Raw genomic sequence first — 17,470 nt, forward strand, 5'->3', positions numbered from 1 at the left:
AAATAAAGAGTACGTAGGACGGTATTCGAACACAGGCTCTGTTTACGAATGAAGCAAAGTGCTATGGCCTAGTATATGGCGAGGCTATCCTATCATACAAGAGCGAGAGCACTCTCGCCAAGTGCTTTCTGAAAACCTTCTTTGAAGAGAAATGAGAAACCCTGGTAAAGTATGTGGCAAATCATAGTTACTGCCGAAAGAAACAGAAACGCCGTCACATCAATTCGATGGCTCACGTGAAGAATTTTGTACAACTCAGGATAAAGACGGAGAAACCGAGAAACGAAAAAAATGGACCCTGCCAATATAATTGCAGAAAAATGTTGTATTGGGTTAATTTAGAGACGTTTCATCCTGATTCTGTCCCGCCTAGTTACTCCTTAATTTTGATCATGACTTGGTTAGCAGTCGCATTGTGTCACCCGTCTCGTGCTGTTAAAAATATTTTATTTATTGTAACCGCGTTTATAAGATGTCGCAATTCTTTTTCACTGCTGCCGTTACATTGAGGCTCCCATTATACTGCGACTACCCCCAGGCGAGAAGAGGCAACGGTTTTGCGTCGTTTAGAAAGCTGCATTTTTCTTGCCCGCGTTATATTGTTTTTCGGAGGGCGCAGGATTTTATGCTGGATGAAGAAAAAAATTAGGGTGTGATTTTTAGCCTTTGAACGCGCATGATCGTAGTCAGAGCACATTTCCACAGCCCTTAGAGCATAAATACTTGAATACATGTCAGTTAAAAATATTGTGTTAAAACATTCAGGTAGTTTACAACAGTTCAAATCTAGAACATTTTTGTGTAAAAACATGTAAAAACCTATTTAAGGACATCTGCACACTCTAATTCTAAATTTTCAGCAAGTAAAATTTATGCAATGTTTTTTTGTGACAGAAAACATTTGTGATATGATTTTTCCTTTTTCACATTTTTTAACACCTTTTTGTGCTTTAGCAAATTAATATATTTTTTGGAATATATAATACCATCCAAGGCTTTTTTCTTAGGGACTCTAATCGTTCCCTTGTAGCGAGTCAGGTTGCTTTGCTTCCTGAAGAGGTTTGTCTAGGGTGATGGCACACTGCGCTGTTAGTGACTCAGACTTTATGCTAGGCCACTAGAAAGGACTGATAAAAGTGCGGAGCGAGGTGTGGTTTCACCTACGAATAGAGCAGCGACGCATCGGAACCCACCGGTTCGCATTCACGTGATCTCGACCGGCAGTTATTGTTGAGGGCGCTGTGTTCGGCGGACACATCTTGGTCGCCTTCAAGCGCTTCCCTTTAATTACAGGTTGTCTTCCAACGCGTGTCTCGTGCTTTTTAAGTTCTTTTTCTGCCTTAACCGATAATGACATGGCATCAACATCGCCAGCCTACGTCCAGGGGCTCCCTCTCAAAAACACAACAAAAAACCTGAGCCCTCTTGGCTGGAGAAGAACTTCTCCATGAGTGGCGTTTTTGTTGTTGATTGATGATTCTTGGTTGAGTTTTGTCACTCTGGGTGCGGAAACGCCTATCTCCCGCTTCCACCATCTGAAAACGGTATAGTGAACTGGACCTTGTTTTGCTTGCCTTTGCAGCCTCCTTCCTGGATAATTTGGATAGAGCAAGTAAGAGCGCCGCTCGCGTGTGTGGTGAGGATATGTTCTTTCATTGTTTGCCAGGCGTATTTCCTCGGGTAGGAATAGCATCTGGTAATTTCGTAAAAACCTTATACACACTGTAGCGGGTTGAAATATTTCGAGAACTTTCCAATGGTTCCTCCTCGCTGCATTCAAATGACATTGCTTACGAGAAATGAGGCAAAATGATGGAAAAAACACCAACATGCCATGTATTTTTAACTGGTGAAAAAAAGGCAAGTTTTGTATGCGGGGAAATACTGTTAGACGCCATAAATTATGACATACTTGTACTTCCCTAGTACATGTGGCGGGAAACCTTAAGTACTTTAGAGCAAAGTGCAATATTTCGAGAACTTTGCACCCCACCCACCTCACGCATGCAAACTCGACTGCTTAGGAGAAGAAAGTCAAAAGATAGAAACACGACGCCAATGTAGCATGTTTTGTAATCGGCTGGCAGAAGATGAGACCGGTATGTAGAGAAACGCTTTTGGATCCGGTAAATTACGATCGTAATCGTACCACCCGGCTAACTGGAGAGTCAAAGCTTCTGTACTCTGTACCGGTGCTCAATATTTCGACAACATGGCCTTGTTCCCACTTGTCCCATGCAGAGTGGAAAAGTTAATAGGAGAGTTGCAAAATAAATAAAAATATTGCTGATGGCGCAATAGTCCCTACAGCGAAATTAGCGCGGATGGCGAAATACAGTCTTCTGGGTTACTGCGCATACCTGCTGCGTCTCACGTAGTGATCGCCGCATTTGGCGGAAGTGCGACGGCGTGCTAGTTGCTCTGGCGTTGTCCTGTACGGCAGAACCGCCGTAGAGTTCATCATACTTTCTTCCTTCATTTTTCTGCTTGCTCCTTGTTAGGTGGCATCTTCGTTCTCTTGCTTGTCTCGCTGAGCGTCGCCGCCAGAGGAAATGTCTCGCGCCATTCAAGCATACCATCCTCCCCTCAAACTTTATAAGACATGCCTACTCCAATTACGGCTGCTTTTATCATTTCTATTTTCAGTGTTCGTTCGTTTAAATAGTTACTAGAACGGACGACGCCACCGCGCAACGACAGGAGTGGGTGCTTAGGTGCTGCGCATTCAAATGCCGCCAACATACCGTGTAGTTTTAATTGGCCGAAAAAATAAGACGTCCGTATGTAGCAAAAAAGCTTTAGTCATGTAGGCGGAAATATTCGCACACACTTGTTTCCGCTTTTGTCTCGATTAGAAACGGCCGCATTGGCTTTGGATTGCAGCCGTGCCTTTTCGCACAATAATTAGGCAGCCCAGCCGTGGCGCCTGCGCGAAGTGTGGTTTGCAAGTGCGCTGTGCTAGAAGTATTTTAAATCTCACGCATAACAACTTTTTCGGTTTCATTTCTTTGCGAGGCAGCAAAAGGCCTGAGCGGAATTTCTAGCAAGATTGCCACCATGCCCTTTCGTTGTGCTATATTCTACCCCCAAAAAACTTGCTTTGCACTGTTATAAATCTTGCTTTCATTTTTTATATATGTACAAACACCTTATGTTATATATTTCAATGGGGCCTTTACTGACATAATACCAAAACAGATAACGCTGACTATGGCGTATAGTGTTTAAAATTCGCTAAAAGACGTCGTGCTAAGGATGTTTCAGTCCATCGTAATGCACGTCTCATTTCTGTAACCAGGATAGCGTCTAGAAAACTACCCATAACCGCTTGCAAAAAAAGCTAAAACTGCTTTGGTATGCCATCTATGCTCTCTAGGCGACCTCCTTAATTCTTTTGTTCGTATTTTTGCTTTTAGCAACGTTGAAACTCAGTGACTGTCGAGGGGAGAGCAGAAATAGACGCCGTACAAGGTGACAAGGTGCTGCGGAGCTTGTTGCAAAAAATCATTATGGGTAGTGGCTCTCGACAGGGAAGCAGAGTTTCTTGCCTCATGCTTTTCCTAAAGTACTTTTTTTTCACAGAAGAATTTTGAGGGGCAGAAGGCATTTCCTGTGATGGCCAGTGCAAGGCGATAAGAATGGGGTTAATCGCTCCCATAAAAGTGTTTCTATAGTGGACCAGTAAGGTTTACAAAACCTGCCCCTCTCAACATGCATGGTCACGTCAATAGTGCTGTTTGTGTCTTTAAAAGTATACAATAAGCTGTATGAAAGGGAAGTGGAAAAAGGACAAGTTACGTAACTTTACACTCCACCCAGTGCCCACAAAAATGGTGAAAAATGCCGATGACCTCGGCCAACGGAAGTTTTATCATGAAAACCGCAGGGAATTCACAATCGTCGAAACAAACTCTGCACCAGCTGCAAAAGAAAAAAATGATGCGATACAATTTTTTTACACGTACATGCCCGAAATATTGGCTCAAAACAGCCTATATCTGACTTGAGGGGTGAAGTAGCATAAAGTCGGGAATATTGCTCTGTTCTTCGGTGCTAAAAGGTGCCCATTGAATACCACAGCCATTGGTATTTAACGTAAAGGTGATTTTATGTCTTTTAAAATGACTTTTCTTCACTGCAGCGAACTGTTAACTAAAAGCCGCTGGATCTACTCACTTATATGTACTCGTAACGGAGCTGTTCGATGAGTGGGCTTTGAACTTCAACGTATCCTGCATAACGACTTTCAGTATCTCAAAATTACAGCAATGCATTCAACTAAAGGTCACTCCCAATATTTGCTGCAGCAGCAATACCGAGTACACTATTAAATTGTGCTTGATTCAATCTGTGGTTTGCTTAAAGTAGGGTGCCAAAATCGGCCGCTGCTGCCGAGTTCCAGCCTGGTTTAAGCTGATCCTTCCAAGAGTGTTGCTCATTGGTCCAGTTGGGTATTCCTAGACGATTGCCTCACTTTGCAGGCGAAATAGATTGCACACTCGCGAGCTGCAGCAGTAGTCTACATGGTGCAGTGACTACCAGGTAGGACACGGCGATGCCCAGCGATACACATGCGATGCATAAAATAAGTTCCAACGGACAAAACATTTCGAAACACGCAAGGCGGCATGACCAACCAGAACATTTGTTTAATGTGACACGCTTGAAGACTGAATCGATTGTCGCCGCCGCTGCCACCAAACTCCTTACCAATTTATGATGGCAAGTGAGTGAAGTTGGCCACGCTCCTAATATGGACACTAATTTAAAATCGCCAAACTACGAATGCATTTAGGCTGCATTGCTAACATCGCCAAGGCATCGAAACGTGATTAAATGGATATTGCCAATGAAGGTGTTTCAGGAAACGTGCCAATGAAATGACCATTGTGTTTTTAAAATGCGAAGCGCTTATGTTTGGACCCAACGAGATACGCGTTATTACGCGTTCATACGCGTTAATCTCTTTGACCCATAAAGATCAACGATGTATAGAAAGGATCTAGAATGTCTATAGCAGCCAAGGCATTGCAAAGCTCGACCAATTGTAACGGTTACTACACTATGACACTATGTCACCAGCTCCCGTTCCTTGAGGTTGTGGTCCGGAAACAGGAACGCCCGCCACTCCTTGATGATCGCAGCGTCGCGCAACGCTTGAGCCAGTTGAGGCGGCGACGAGGGATTATGCAACGCAGAGGACGCCGGCAAATACCACCGCAAATGACTGCATCGGTCATTCCATTTCCTCTTGTCGATGCCCAATCAGTATTATTGGAATGGCGGGGAAACGACTTAGAGCAGTAACTAATAAGGAACTAACAGAAGTGCCCAGGGAATCTAAGTTTGCGTTCGTAAAAGGAAAAATCCTGAAGGGTGCACAAAATAGTTCCAGCTTCTACATATGAACAACGGAGCATACAAAGGAAAATAAAGATTCCTTCAGTGCCACAAGACAGCGTTGCTACAGAAAACTCCGAAATCTAGAAGAGTCCGCGTGATATTGAATGCCATCGTGAAAAAGTGCTCCCTTGGAGGTCAACGAAGCGCGAATTATGCAGTCCGGGAACACTAATTTTCCAAGCTAGGTTTAGAAGGCGTTCGGTGGACGGCATTCAAATACAGGCTATATGTCCGAATAATGCAAATTGCTATGGTGTACTATATGGCCACGTTAGTCGTATCATACAGGAGCGAGAACACTCTCGCCATGTGCTTTCTGAAAATCTTTGAAGAGACATGAGAAACCCAGGTAACGTGTGTGGCAAATCATAGTGACTGTCGAAAGTCACAGAAACGCAGTAACATTACTTCGACGGGGCAAGTGAAGAATTCTGTACAACTGAGGATAAAGACGGAGAAGCATAGGACCTGCATAAAGGGGCCCTGTCAATAGTATTGCAGATACATGTTGTATGGGGTTAATTTAAACATGTTTCTTCCTGTTTCTGTCCCTCGGAGCCCCTGTTTAATTTAGATCAAGACTTGGTTACCAGTCGCATTGTCCCACCCCTCTCGGGCTGTTAAATTTGATATTGTTTTATTGTAACCGTATTTTTTAAGATGTAGCAATGCATTTTCACTGTTGCCGTTACACTGAGCATCCCATCATATTACGACTACATCCAGACGACAAGAGGCAACGGTTTCACGTCGTTTAGAAAACTGCTTCGTTCTTGTCCTTCTGATATTGTTTTCCGAAGGGCGCAGGATTTTATGGTGGATAATAAAAAGAAATTAGTGTCTGATTTGTAGTCTTTGAACGGGCATTGGTGTAGTCAGAGCATATTTCCACAGCCATCAGAGCGTAAGTAGTTATATGCACGTCGTTTAAAAATATTTTGTTACAAAATTATGTTGTTTAAGCCGTACTTCAGATCCAGAATTTTTTTGTGTATCAAATGTAACAACCAATTCACGGGCTTTTGCTCATACTGACTTTATTTTTTTGCGTGTTTATTTATTTTTACGGAAAACGTTTTTTACATGCTTTTCCTTTATTCATGTTTTCCAACATCTTTTTTATCGTATAAAAAACAAATACTTAAACTAGGACATACCATACATCCCAACGCCTCTTGACTTCGTAATGTTTTAATTGTCAATCCGTTCTTTCTTGTATTGAGCTAAGTATCGCTTTCTGAAGAGAATAAGTGTCAGGTTTGATGGCCCACTGCGCTTCTACTGACTCTGACCGTGTGCTAGGCCTCCACGAATGAATGGCAAAAGTACGCAAGGAGGTCTGGTTTAAACTACGGATAGAGCATTGACGCCTAGGAACACACTGCTCGCATTCACGTTATCTCGCCCGGCAGGTATTTTAGATGCAAAGCATCTCATGGTCGAGGCTATGTCCCTCCCTTGTCGTTGTAGTTGTTACGCCGACCACACCCCCACTGCGCATGCTCGGTGTGCTGAACCGCCTTTCCCTCCTATGGCTCCTGGAGCAACAGTGTTGCTGGCGTCCTCCTGGGCCGGCACAGGGCGAACACGCTTCATGCGCCTTCGATGTTTCGTTGTCGTCGGCAGCGGCGTGGTGGGCGAGTCTCGGTGGCCCGTCATTACAGGCAGCCCACAACCATCCAGGGAACGTGCATCGACCTCATCTTTATCAACTTTATGGTTCATCTACTAGAACCGCCCTTTACTACATTTCGCTGACCATAAGGCGGCCATAATCAAAGCGGAACGCCAACAACAGCTAGACGTCTCCTACATTGAACATGATGATGATAATGCCTAAATAAAAAAAAACTCTTACCACGAACAACGTCTCTCTCTCTCTTTTCAATGCATCTCCACTCTCAAACCCCTCCCCCCCCCCCTCCAATACAATTACACCATCTTCCACTAGGGGACCCTCAGTAGTATGCGAAACAGCCATCGAGTCAACGCAATTTCCCATTTCGTAGTTCCAGTAAGATCAATGTGTTGTAGTTACCTTGGAAACCAAATGGTAAATATAGCGGTAGCTACGTACCTCAACCTCATGGAAATGACGAACTGAAAACAAATGGGCACTTCAATCGACCCCATGCCTGCTCCGCATGCTACTAAGGCTTTCCCTACAGGAAGCTGGTGGAATTTTTTTGTGGATGCTGTGGTGGGGGGACACATATCGGTCGCCTTCAAATGCTTCCATTTCTTTACAGGTTGTCTTCCGACATGTATCCCCAGCACGGGGCACCTTGAGCAATCTTAGTGATGGTGTTGGCGACAGCGCGAACACCGAGCCCCCAACATTAGCTGGATCCAACCGTGGCTGTGTGTTTTAAGGTGAAAGGTAGAAACCTCAAACGGTGGCCGTCGGAGCCCAGGTCAAGCTCCGGCGGATGGGTTCCCTGTTTGTTTAGCAGGCAAGGAGCTCCGGGACCTCTCTCGGTATCAGAGTAACCCGAGCGAAGGAAGTAGCCCCGTCCCCTCCTTTTATACTATGCACATGGTATTTTGAAAACGCCAACCCAAACGTGATCGGCCCCCGAAAGGGGCCGCACCGAAGTTTCTTTTCCACAACTTCCTCACATGAGTATTCAGAAACCGAACGACTATTCTCGCTTCTTAGTAATACAATCAGTTGACCAATCGAACCCTCTTGGTTCCAAGACGGTACTTATAGTGTCGAAATTTCTTCAAGGTGTCATCGGCGATTCATATAAAGCTAAAAAGCAAAAAAAAAACCCGGTGAAATCCTTGTTGAGGTGAGTAGCCAGGATCACGCTGATAAAGTATTGCACAAACCCGCATCGCAGATCTGGCCATCCGAGTCACGCCCCACCGCAGTCTTAACAGCTCCCAGGGCGTGATTTCCGAATATGACCTACTAAATGAATCTGAAGCTGACCTGCTGGAGTGCCTTCGTAGTCAGGGCGTAACAGCGGTCAGGTGAATAACTATACGAAGAGATGGTAACCAATTACCCACAAAGCACCTCATCTTGACCTTCGACAAGTCGACCCTTCTACAATACTTCAACGCATGTTACATCCTATGTTCAGTCCGGCCGTACCTCCCGAACCCACAGCGCTGTTTCAAGTGTCAACGGTTCGGGCATAGCACAAACTTCTGTCGCGGCCGACTTACCTGCGCAAAAGGCGCCCAGCTCAACCACCCGTCCGAAAACTGTAACGTTGAACAATTTCTTTGCGTAAACTGCCAGGGTCCACAAGTGGCCTACTCGAGAAAATGCGAAAAGTTTCAATTAAAAAAGAAAATAATCAACATCAAAGTAACTGAAAACACCACCTTCCCAGAGGCGTGCAAGAGGTTCGCCTTTTTCCCTCATGGAGGTACGCCGACGCAGCTCGCCGGGGGGCGGAGCGGTGTCTGGTTTCGGCGGGGACCCAGCACCGCGAGTCAGACTTCGTCCCGCCCCCGCCTCCCACCGGGTTGCCTCTGGAGGCCTCACCTGCATCCGCATCGCTCGTTGAGCAAGCAGCGGTTGTGGTGGGAACCACGTCTGGTGGGAGTGATGCTGCATCCTCCACGTCCGCTCCAGTGTCCCAAACTACAGGTGAGGGTGCGGAGAAGATGCCGACGGAGGAACCAGCGGCAGCTCCCACGGCCGCCGCACCGCCTGTGCCATCCGAAGTGTTCCTGAAACCCTTGGTGGTTGCGGGCAAGGAAAAGGGCGCCACCCCGGGGTCCGCGGTCCAAGGCGCCTGATCACCCAGACACTCCGAGGACATCCGACGACGAAGGGGATGTCGGACCGTTCTTGTCTGCAGTGCACCGCAAGGAAGGCGTACCGACGCAAAAGCCTCCAGACAAGCTGAAAAAGACAAGAGTCACAGCCCCCCAAAGATGACACGTAAACATACACACTCAAGTAGATCTCAATCTAAATAATGGGAAGAGAAAACATAACTCAATAGAACTGCAGAGGCTTTCTGAAAAACCTTGACGATGTGTACGAAATACTGCACTCCAATCAGCCAAGTGTAATGTGTCTTCAACAAACGCATCTAAACTCCAGGAACGCAAATTTCTTGAATAGTTACATTATAGTTAGGAAGGACTGATAACGTGGAGGCACATCCTCCGGTGGGGTCGCCATCATTGCGAGAAAATAGTTGGTGTGCCGCACTGTCAAACTATAGACTGTCCTAGAGGCTGTGGCCATTCGAACTCCAAATAGGCATATAACACTATGCTCTCTTTACATCCCTCCAGACCTCCAGCTCTCGAGCTCAGATTTCGAGGGTCTGGTAGATCAATTACCCGAACCTTTGATACATGTAGGCGACCTCAACGCACATGACTCTCTTCGGGGCTCTGCTCGCACGGATACCCGAGGTCGCCTTATCGAAAAAGATCTAACATTGCGGGAGCATGCCTATGCAATAAAAACAAGCCTACATACCATAATATAGGACACAACACATGCTCGCACCTCGACTTGGCTATTGGTTCTGTAGTTCTTTTTCCATCACTTGATTGGGATGTTTGCACTAACCCATATGGTAGTTACCACTTCCCAACCACAATAACATACGTAGGTAAAGGCCCGAAAAGTTTACCTTCCCATAACAGGTTCAATGAAGCAAGAGCAAACTGGAGTACATTAACAGAAACATCCAAAATAAACCACACATCCTTAGGACACCTACACGTAGAAGAAGCTGCCCAACTGATCACAGCGCACATCCTCCATGCCACCGAAAAGTCCATTCCCCAGGGATCAAGTGCTCCGCACAACCCAAGGAGGCCATGGTGGAATGAGGACGGCATTCGGGCGCGACAGGCGCAGAACAAGGCGTGGGGTGTCCTTCGCAGGTCCCCGCACGGGGCACCTTGAGTATTCATGGTGACGGTGTTGGCGAGACCGGGGACCCCGAGCCCCAAACATAAACGGTAACCTACCTTGGTGATGTGTTTAAAGGTGACGGGTAGAAGCCTCAAACGGTGGCCGTCGGAGCCCTGGTCAAGCTCCGGCGGGTGGGCCCCCTGTCTGTTTATAACGCAGGGAGCTCCGGGACCTCTAAGGCAATCTGGGTAATGTTTGAGAAAAAAGTACCCCCGTCCCCTGCTTTTTTTCTATGCTGTATGGAAAATTCAAAACCCCCCTCCAAATGTGATCGGTCTTTGAAAAGGGGCCGCACAGAAGTATTTTTTCCTCCACTTCCAAGCATGAGCTTCCCAAAGCCACACGTGACTGTGTTCGCCATAGCTATAAAAGCACGAAGCTACAACCAATAAAGGCTTTTCCCCACGTTCTGTCTTGACTGATACATGGTGTCAGAAGAAGATTCAGACAGCTCGGGCCCTAGCTTGAAATGGTGTCACCGAAGGATGGAACTGATCAAGCCACCGGATCAGCTGCTGCTTTCTGGTTGCATTGCAAAGAACTGGGATCTCTTCAAGCAGAAGTTTGAGCTGTTCCTGCAGGCGACAGCGGACCCGAAAGAGCCAAGGTCGGAGGCGACGAAGACTGCACTGCTGCTGACTGTCGCTGGAAACGACGCCCTCGAGGTATTTAACAACTTCACTTTTGTGGAGGGCAAAAGCAAGGACGACTACGCTACGGTAGTGCAAAAGTTTGAAGCCTATTGCAAGGAACAACTAAATGAAGTCTATGAACGCTACATGTTTCGGTCAAGAACGCAAGCTGAGGCAGAGCCGTTCGAGCATTTTTTTGCGGAACTTTTGGAAGTTGGCACGAAGCTGCAACTTCGCGGTCCTGACTGACTCTATGATCCGTGACCAGGTTGTGTTCGGCACAAACAATGTGAAGCTGCGAGAAAAGATGCTAAAGGTGAAAGATCTCACACCGCTCAAGGCTGAACAAATCTGCAAAGCTTTGGAAGCATCAGCGCAACAGAATGAAACCTGGGGACAATCGGAAAGGGTAGTAGCAGCGGTGAAGATACGGCAGCAATTCCGGTGCTCGAATTGTAACAGGTCGCACGAGCGCGGCAGATGCCCTGCGTTCGGGAAAGCTTGTTTTCTGTGTGGCGGCCAGAACCACTTTGCGGCATGTTGCAAGTCAGGGCCTCGAGTCGGTGAAGTAGTGGAGCAGCGAGACACCTTCGGCATTCTCGACGTAAGAGTCTGCACCGTGGGAAGTAACGCCGACTGGATTGTGAACGATTAAGTGACACAACAGCAAACAGTGAGATTGACAGGTTGAGTTGCATCTTTGCGAGATACGGGATTCCGGTCAAAGTATGCGGCGACAACGGCCCTAAGTTTTCTTCTCATGAATTTGCTGTTTTCGCATCCAGGTACAATTTCAAGCACGTGACGTCGGGCTCTGGATTTCCGCAGTCAAACGGACTTGCGGAGAAAGGTGTCCAAGTGGTAAAAAGAATACTGAAAAAAACGCAGGAAACCCATGACGACTTTTGGCTTGGCCTTCTTGGTAACCGTTCGACTCCGCTGGAATATGGTTGATCACCGGGTGAACTTTTACAAGGGAGGAGGCTGCGCACCCAACTACCAGACTTCAGACGGCAGCCCAGATGCCGGGTTTTCAAGCGCAAGCAACGTGATCCCAGTAAGAGGAACCTGACAGACCTTAAGGAAGGGGAGGTTGTGAGGGTTCATGGGAAGGCATGGAACTGAAAAGCTAAAGTGGTAGGACTGACTGCGCCGAGGTCCTATCGTGTTGTTACCGAAGATAACCAAGTGCTCCGACGTAACTGCAAGCACCTGATGCCTACGCTCGAGCTGTTTCAGCAGATTCCGGTCGAAAGCGACGAGTCCGACAGCGAGGAGGGCCCGGACGTACAACCGCCACCGATGCCGCAGTCAACGGTCCTTCAACCGGCACCGCAGGAGCAAAGACGGTCCGGTCGAACAACTCGCCAACCAAGACGCTACGACCAAAACTTTAACCAAGTGGATTCCCTATATGCAACTAACCCTTGAAAAACAAGAGATGTATCGTGCAAGCTGCGCATGCTCGTACAAACCGGCTGTGGCTATCAATGCAAGCGATTACAGCCACACGTGACTGTGTTCGGCATAGCTATAAAAGCACAAAGCTACAACCAATAAGGCTTTCCCCCACGTTCTCTCTTGACGGATACACTAGTAGGGAAATCTAAGGCCACTTGAGGCGGGAGAAAAGTCATCCAAGGCAATATAGGTACTTAGGAAATAAACCAAACTGAAACATTCACCGTACAGCGCAAAACTCGGGACCAGGAAGCACTTTTTTTGCGCTGGGTGAACAAGCACAGCGGTCAGCAGCACGACCACACATCTGCGAACGCTTTTCCGTCAAAGAAATGCAATTGCTAGACGTGAGGTATTGTGGAACTTTGCAGGACACTTACTGAACGAGTGCTATACAACGAATAGGCACCTAAGATACTTGAAATGCTAAAACTAAATAAAAGCGTAAACTGGTTGTACATTGTATACCTTGTATATCCGACCTCGGCAGCTCTGGCTTGGAGCCGAGTGGTCTTGCATGTTATTTTGCCGAGCATGTTATTTTGCAAGTCACATTTGAATCTCCGAGGGTACACGCTTTTCTTTTTGTAAGTTGACTTTTCGTTTGCGGAAGATGTTTTCTATACTTAGTTCACCATTTTTGGGCCGTAGCGTTCACTGCTTCACGAACGACTTCACAGAAAGCGCATGGACTGACGCTGACGCACTAGCGAGTTCTCGTTGGCGTGCTGTTGCCATAAGCACTGACTGCTTGCGGGCAGTGGGAATAGGTCAGAATCAGCAGACCTTTGGCATGGTGCGAACACGCTTTTTACGACACAGGCATGAGTGGAGACGGTTCATGCGATACATCGCGAGACGACCAAAGGCTCCGCCGACTTTATTCCGGGGACTAGGCGCGTTTGGATGGTGACTGCTCGGCCTGGCCCAAATCTTATCAAGTTTGGGGTAATTACGTGGCGCGCTTCCAGCAAGAAGGCGTGGTACATCAAACGCATTCGATGCGGTGGCAGAGGCCACCACAACACCACATGTTCCACCACCACATTACCGTACTGCGATCAGTTCTGGCACGATGCGTCCGAGGCACCGTGCGCGATGGGCTACGGTGACCACGAGCGATCCGTGTGTCGCCTCAAGTCTTTCGCCGCCGCGGTCGCAGGGCGGACAGCAGCTACCACGCCCGCAAACGCGCAGCAGAAAGAAGTGAAGCGCGCCCCTAACAAAACCGCCGTTACAATTCCAGCAGAGAAGAGTAGCGAAAGAGTGAACAGCCTTAAGGCCCAGAAAAGCGCGGATAGTGACGCCCAGGCTGCCGGAGAGCCCCAGAAGCTGGATCCGGTCCCGTGAATTACAGACCCAAGCAGCACAGGATGAAGGTCAATGTTTGGAAACCTCATAGATCTGATTGGCTTCCGTGCTACCGGCCACTCATCAGTAACTCGGCTAAAAGACTGAGCGCCAAGCAAATGGCGGCCGGAAGTAACGTCAGACGGAAAGCCCATCGGAGGCCGACCTTTACCATACGAATAAAATGGCACTTTGGGACGCGCTTGCATGTGGGTGGCGTGCGCAAACACGAGTGTTAGGGCAGTGAACAGACAAGAGCGCAGCAAAACGCAGTTACCTAGGAGCCACAGCAGCGTGCCGCGTACCAAAGCCTACACAAACTAAAGTGCAGCTTACTCAAACTACGTGCGAGATATTGTTACACGCTCTGTAGGAATGAGTCATTTGTGTCCCCTAACGCAACGGTGTCCGTCGTATTACTTGAGAGTAGTGCCCTTGCGTGTTCTTTGTTTCCGCGGGTGACGTTGTGGACGGGTGCGTCGCTCCAACGTGTGCGTCTCTTTTGTGGCATATAAACCGCCGTTGTACTCCTGCACGTTTGTGTGAGGTGCGTTTTGGTAGAGATGGCTGTGTTTCAAGTATACATGACTGATGGAATAACATCGCTTTTCTGCTGCGGCCGGTCGCTGAAAACGCGAACCATCATTTTATTTTAGGTGCTGAGTACCTCAGGACCACACAATGTCCGTCGACCTCAGTGCGCATAGCATTTACAGTCACAAAAAAATTACAAAGGCACCCGCAGGATTCGAGCCCGTTTCTGATCGACCAGACAGAGTCAGTGTCAGTCGCCTTACCTATTGGGCTACGTCAGCGAGGTAGTACCCGAGAGTCAAACGGCTTACTCTCTCGCCTGTAACGGTGCCCAGTACCTTATTTCCGCCCTATGTCCGTCTACGTCCATCGGTGCGCACACCACCATCAAGCGAAAATCAAGCGAAATTCGATTTAGGCCGTGAGTTTCAGTTTTATTTAGGGAACAATCAAGGTGCTACTCCCGGCTCCAATCGAATGACGGTTGGGGCGCAAGTCGGATGTCACTCGGGGCGTAACTTGGTTGTCATTTTGAGTCCCCGTACTCCGCAACCCTGCCATCATCCACGGAGTGTAGATGCTGCGATCTTTTTTCAGTGCAACTTGAATGTCATTTCGAGTCCCCGTATTCCGCACCCCTGCTATCATCCACGGTGTGTAGATGCTGCCATGTTTTTTCAGTGCGTGGTGGACGGGCCATGGAAAAACGGACGCCTCTACCACGGCTTTGTCTTTTTCAGTTAACCGGCGGCAGCTAACACCTGAAATCGGGTCAACCACCAACTAAACGTCTGTTTAAAGGTGTCCGGCACGAGTAGATACAATTGAATGTCCGTGCAACGACTGGCTCGGACCTCACAAGCCTTTTCTGTTCGAGGCGGCACCCCCATCGGTTCAGCCTTACCAGGAGCCCGCCAGCCATCGAGGGAGCACGACGCCGCGGCCGTCTTGGGCTGTCACGTACGCCTTCGCGGGGCTCCCCGTAGGTGTGTGCTCGTGCCATGGACGTCGTGGCGGTCGAGGGTGAGTTGATTTCGCACGAGGACTTTAGTAGCAAAGAGGGCTGGATAACTAGCCATCGCCGGGAGGGGGTGAAAGCCGTAGAAAAGCTAGGCCAATCGCTCGAGCAAGACGACGCCGGCCTCCCCAAGAGCACCGGGGTCAGAGGTAAAAGGACAATAGCGCAACACCGGCGCAACCGCCACTCTTAGTCGCGGCGCAGCAACAGAGGGCGCCACAGGCTTCAGACGTCCCGAAGGAGGACTTAAAAATTGTTTTGAGACCCTGTGACAGTCTCGACTGTGCACGCTGCAGCGAGGCGCTGAAGAAGGACGGCGTTCTCCGCGCCGCGAATTTCAAAGCCGAAGAGGTGGACAAAGATACGCTTCGCGTTAGCACCCTCCGAAACATCCTGGTGGTGAGCACGCCCAGCTCTGAGCGAGCGGCCACGTACAGCAAGACCGAGTCGCTCACGATACGGGACAAAATCGACGGAGTGGTTGCATATGTTAGGCCGCCGGAAGAATGCGCAAAGGGCATCATCTACAACATTCCGGCCACAGACAGCGAAGAGGACATGTTGAAAAGCCTAGTCAAAAGCCGAAACCTCACAGTGCTCCAAGCTAGACGCCTGGGGAAATCGAATACGACCGACATCGTCTTCGAGGGGGAAGAGTCCTCTACTTTGTTTACAATCGAGGGGCGGAATACCGCTGTTACCTTCATAGGAAGAAAAACAAAGTGTGCGAGTCGTGCGGATGCCTCGGTCACAGATTCGACGTGTGTCCAGTAACGATGGCTACAGTGTGGGCAAATGAAGGGTGTGGGACATGCGGTGCCACGGAAGCGCAAGATCATCACTTGCGCGAGCCAAGCGCGCCTTGTGCGACAAAGAGCAAAAGACAGCGGAATAAAAGTGTCCTCAGCGGTACCACGTTTCGCACCTACTTAAGAAGAGAAGCAGGAGAGGGAACAGAGGAAACGTAGCGGAGGAAACATCTCCAACAACCAGGGGCGCCCGAACACGCAAGGCCATAGAGGGATCCTTAAGAACTCTAGGGATCATTCCGAGTCCTTCTCTCGTCACCCGTCCCGGATTGACGGAGAGAACCAGCGCCAGGGCGGCCACGATCCTTGGAGTGCGTCCTGTTCGAGCCACCGACGTTCGGGGGGTTCCACATATCTCGCACTCACACCTCCAGCAGAAAATCCAAACCCAGGTTCGCCAGCAGAAGCAGAGGAAGACGACGGGCCTCCAGATCGCCGTCGAGACCGGGACGACAGCAAAGCGCATCCACCTCCAGAGGAGGACCGGGAAAAAAAGGCAGCAGCGAGGGGAAACCGGCGCTGAGAACAAGGGAGAGAATTCGAACAAGACCAGGGAAGGGCTGGCAGTGGCGGCATCCTCGGCTTAAACCGGGGTGAGGTTGGCGAGCGCGGTCTCCCAACCGAAGTGGCAGGGTAGAACCAACTCGCAGGAAAACAAAGGTAAATATGCACAAGCCGTAGCAGAGCAGTCCGAGCTAACCAAGGTTGGACAGATGCTAGAGATTCTCATTGCAGAGACCCGCTCCTTAAAAGAGAAAATAGTGAAGTTAGAATCCGCTGGAGCAAAAACCACCATGCCGAGCGCTGGGGGGAATCAGGCCTCCACTTACAAAAGAGAGTTGATGCTGGTGATGGCAGCCGATGAAGAAGGTGAAGGGGTGGGGACTAAGCCGCGTCTGCGCCTGGAGCCGACATCGGGGCCATCGGTTTCTCCCGTGAGAACGGAGATTGAGAAAAAGCCGCCAACGGTGGAGGCACCCGAATTCGAGAGCGACTTACACCTGGATGACTCCAACATTGAGTTTTTTCGGCAAAGGCGAAAGGTGGGCCGTAGCAGCAGTATATCAGGAGGGAAGCGCAAGGCTAAGAAACAAACGAGGATATAGGGAAATACAAAAACGAATATGGATGTATTCAGTCATTCTTTCGAGGCGAAAATGAACGCGAAACTCGAAGAGATAAGGCCTGTGTTGACCGCGTTTGCGGAAAGCGTAAGCAGCGTCACCCTTTCAACATGAGTGTGGCTGCACTACAGACTGCACAGACCGCAGACAGCAAGCAGCACCAGGGTAGTGGAGTAGATCCAATCAAATCCAGAAAGCCGTACTCCAGACCGGCAGCCGAGGGTCTGAGATGTGCCTTG

The sequence above is a fragment of the Haemaphysalis longicornis genome, unplaced genomic scaffold, assembly GCF_048455015.1.
Source record: "Haemaphysalis longicornis isolate Haplotype H1 unplaced genomic scaffold, Haemaphysalis longicornis Haplotype H1 scaffold_8, whole genome shotgun sequence".
In the NCBI taxonomy this organism is placed as follows: Eukaryota; Metazoa; Arthropoda; class Arachnida; order Ixodida; family Ixodidae; genus Haemaphysalis; species Haemaphysalis longicornis.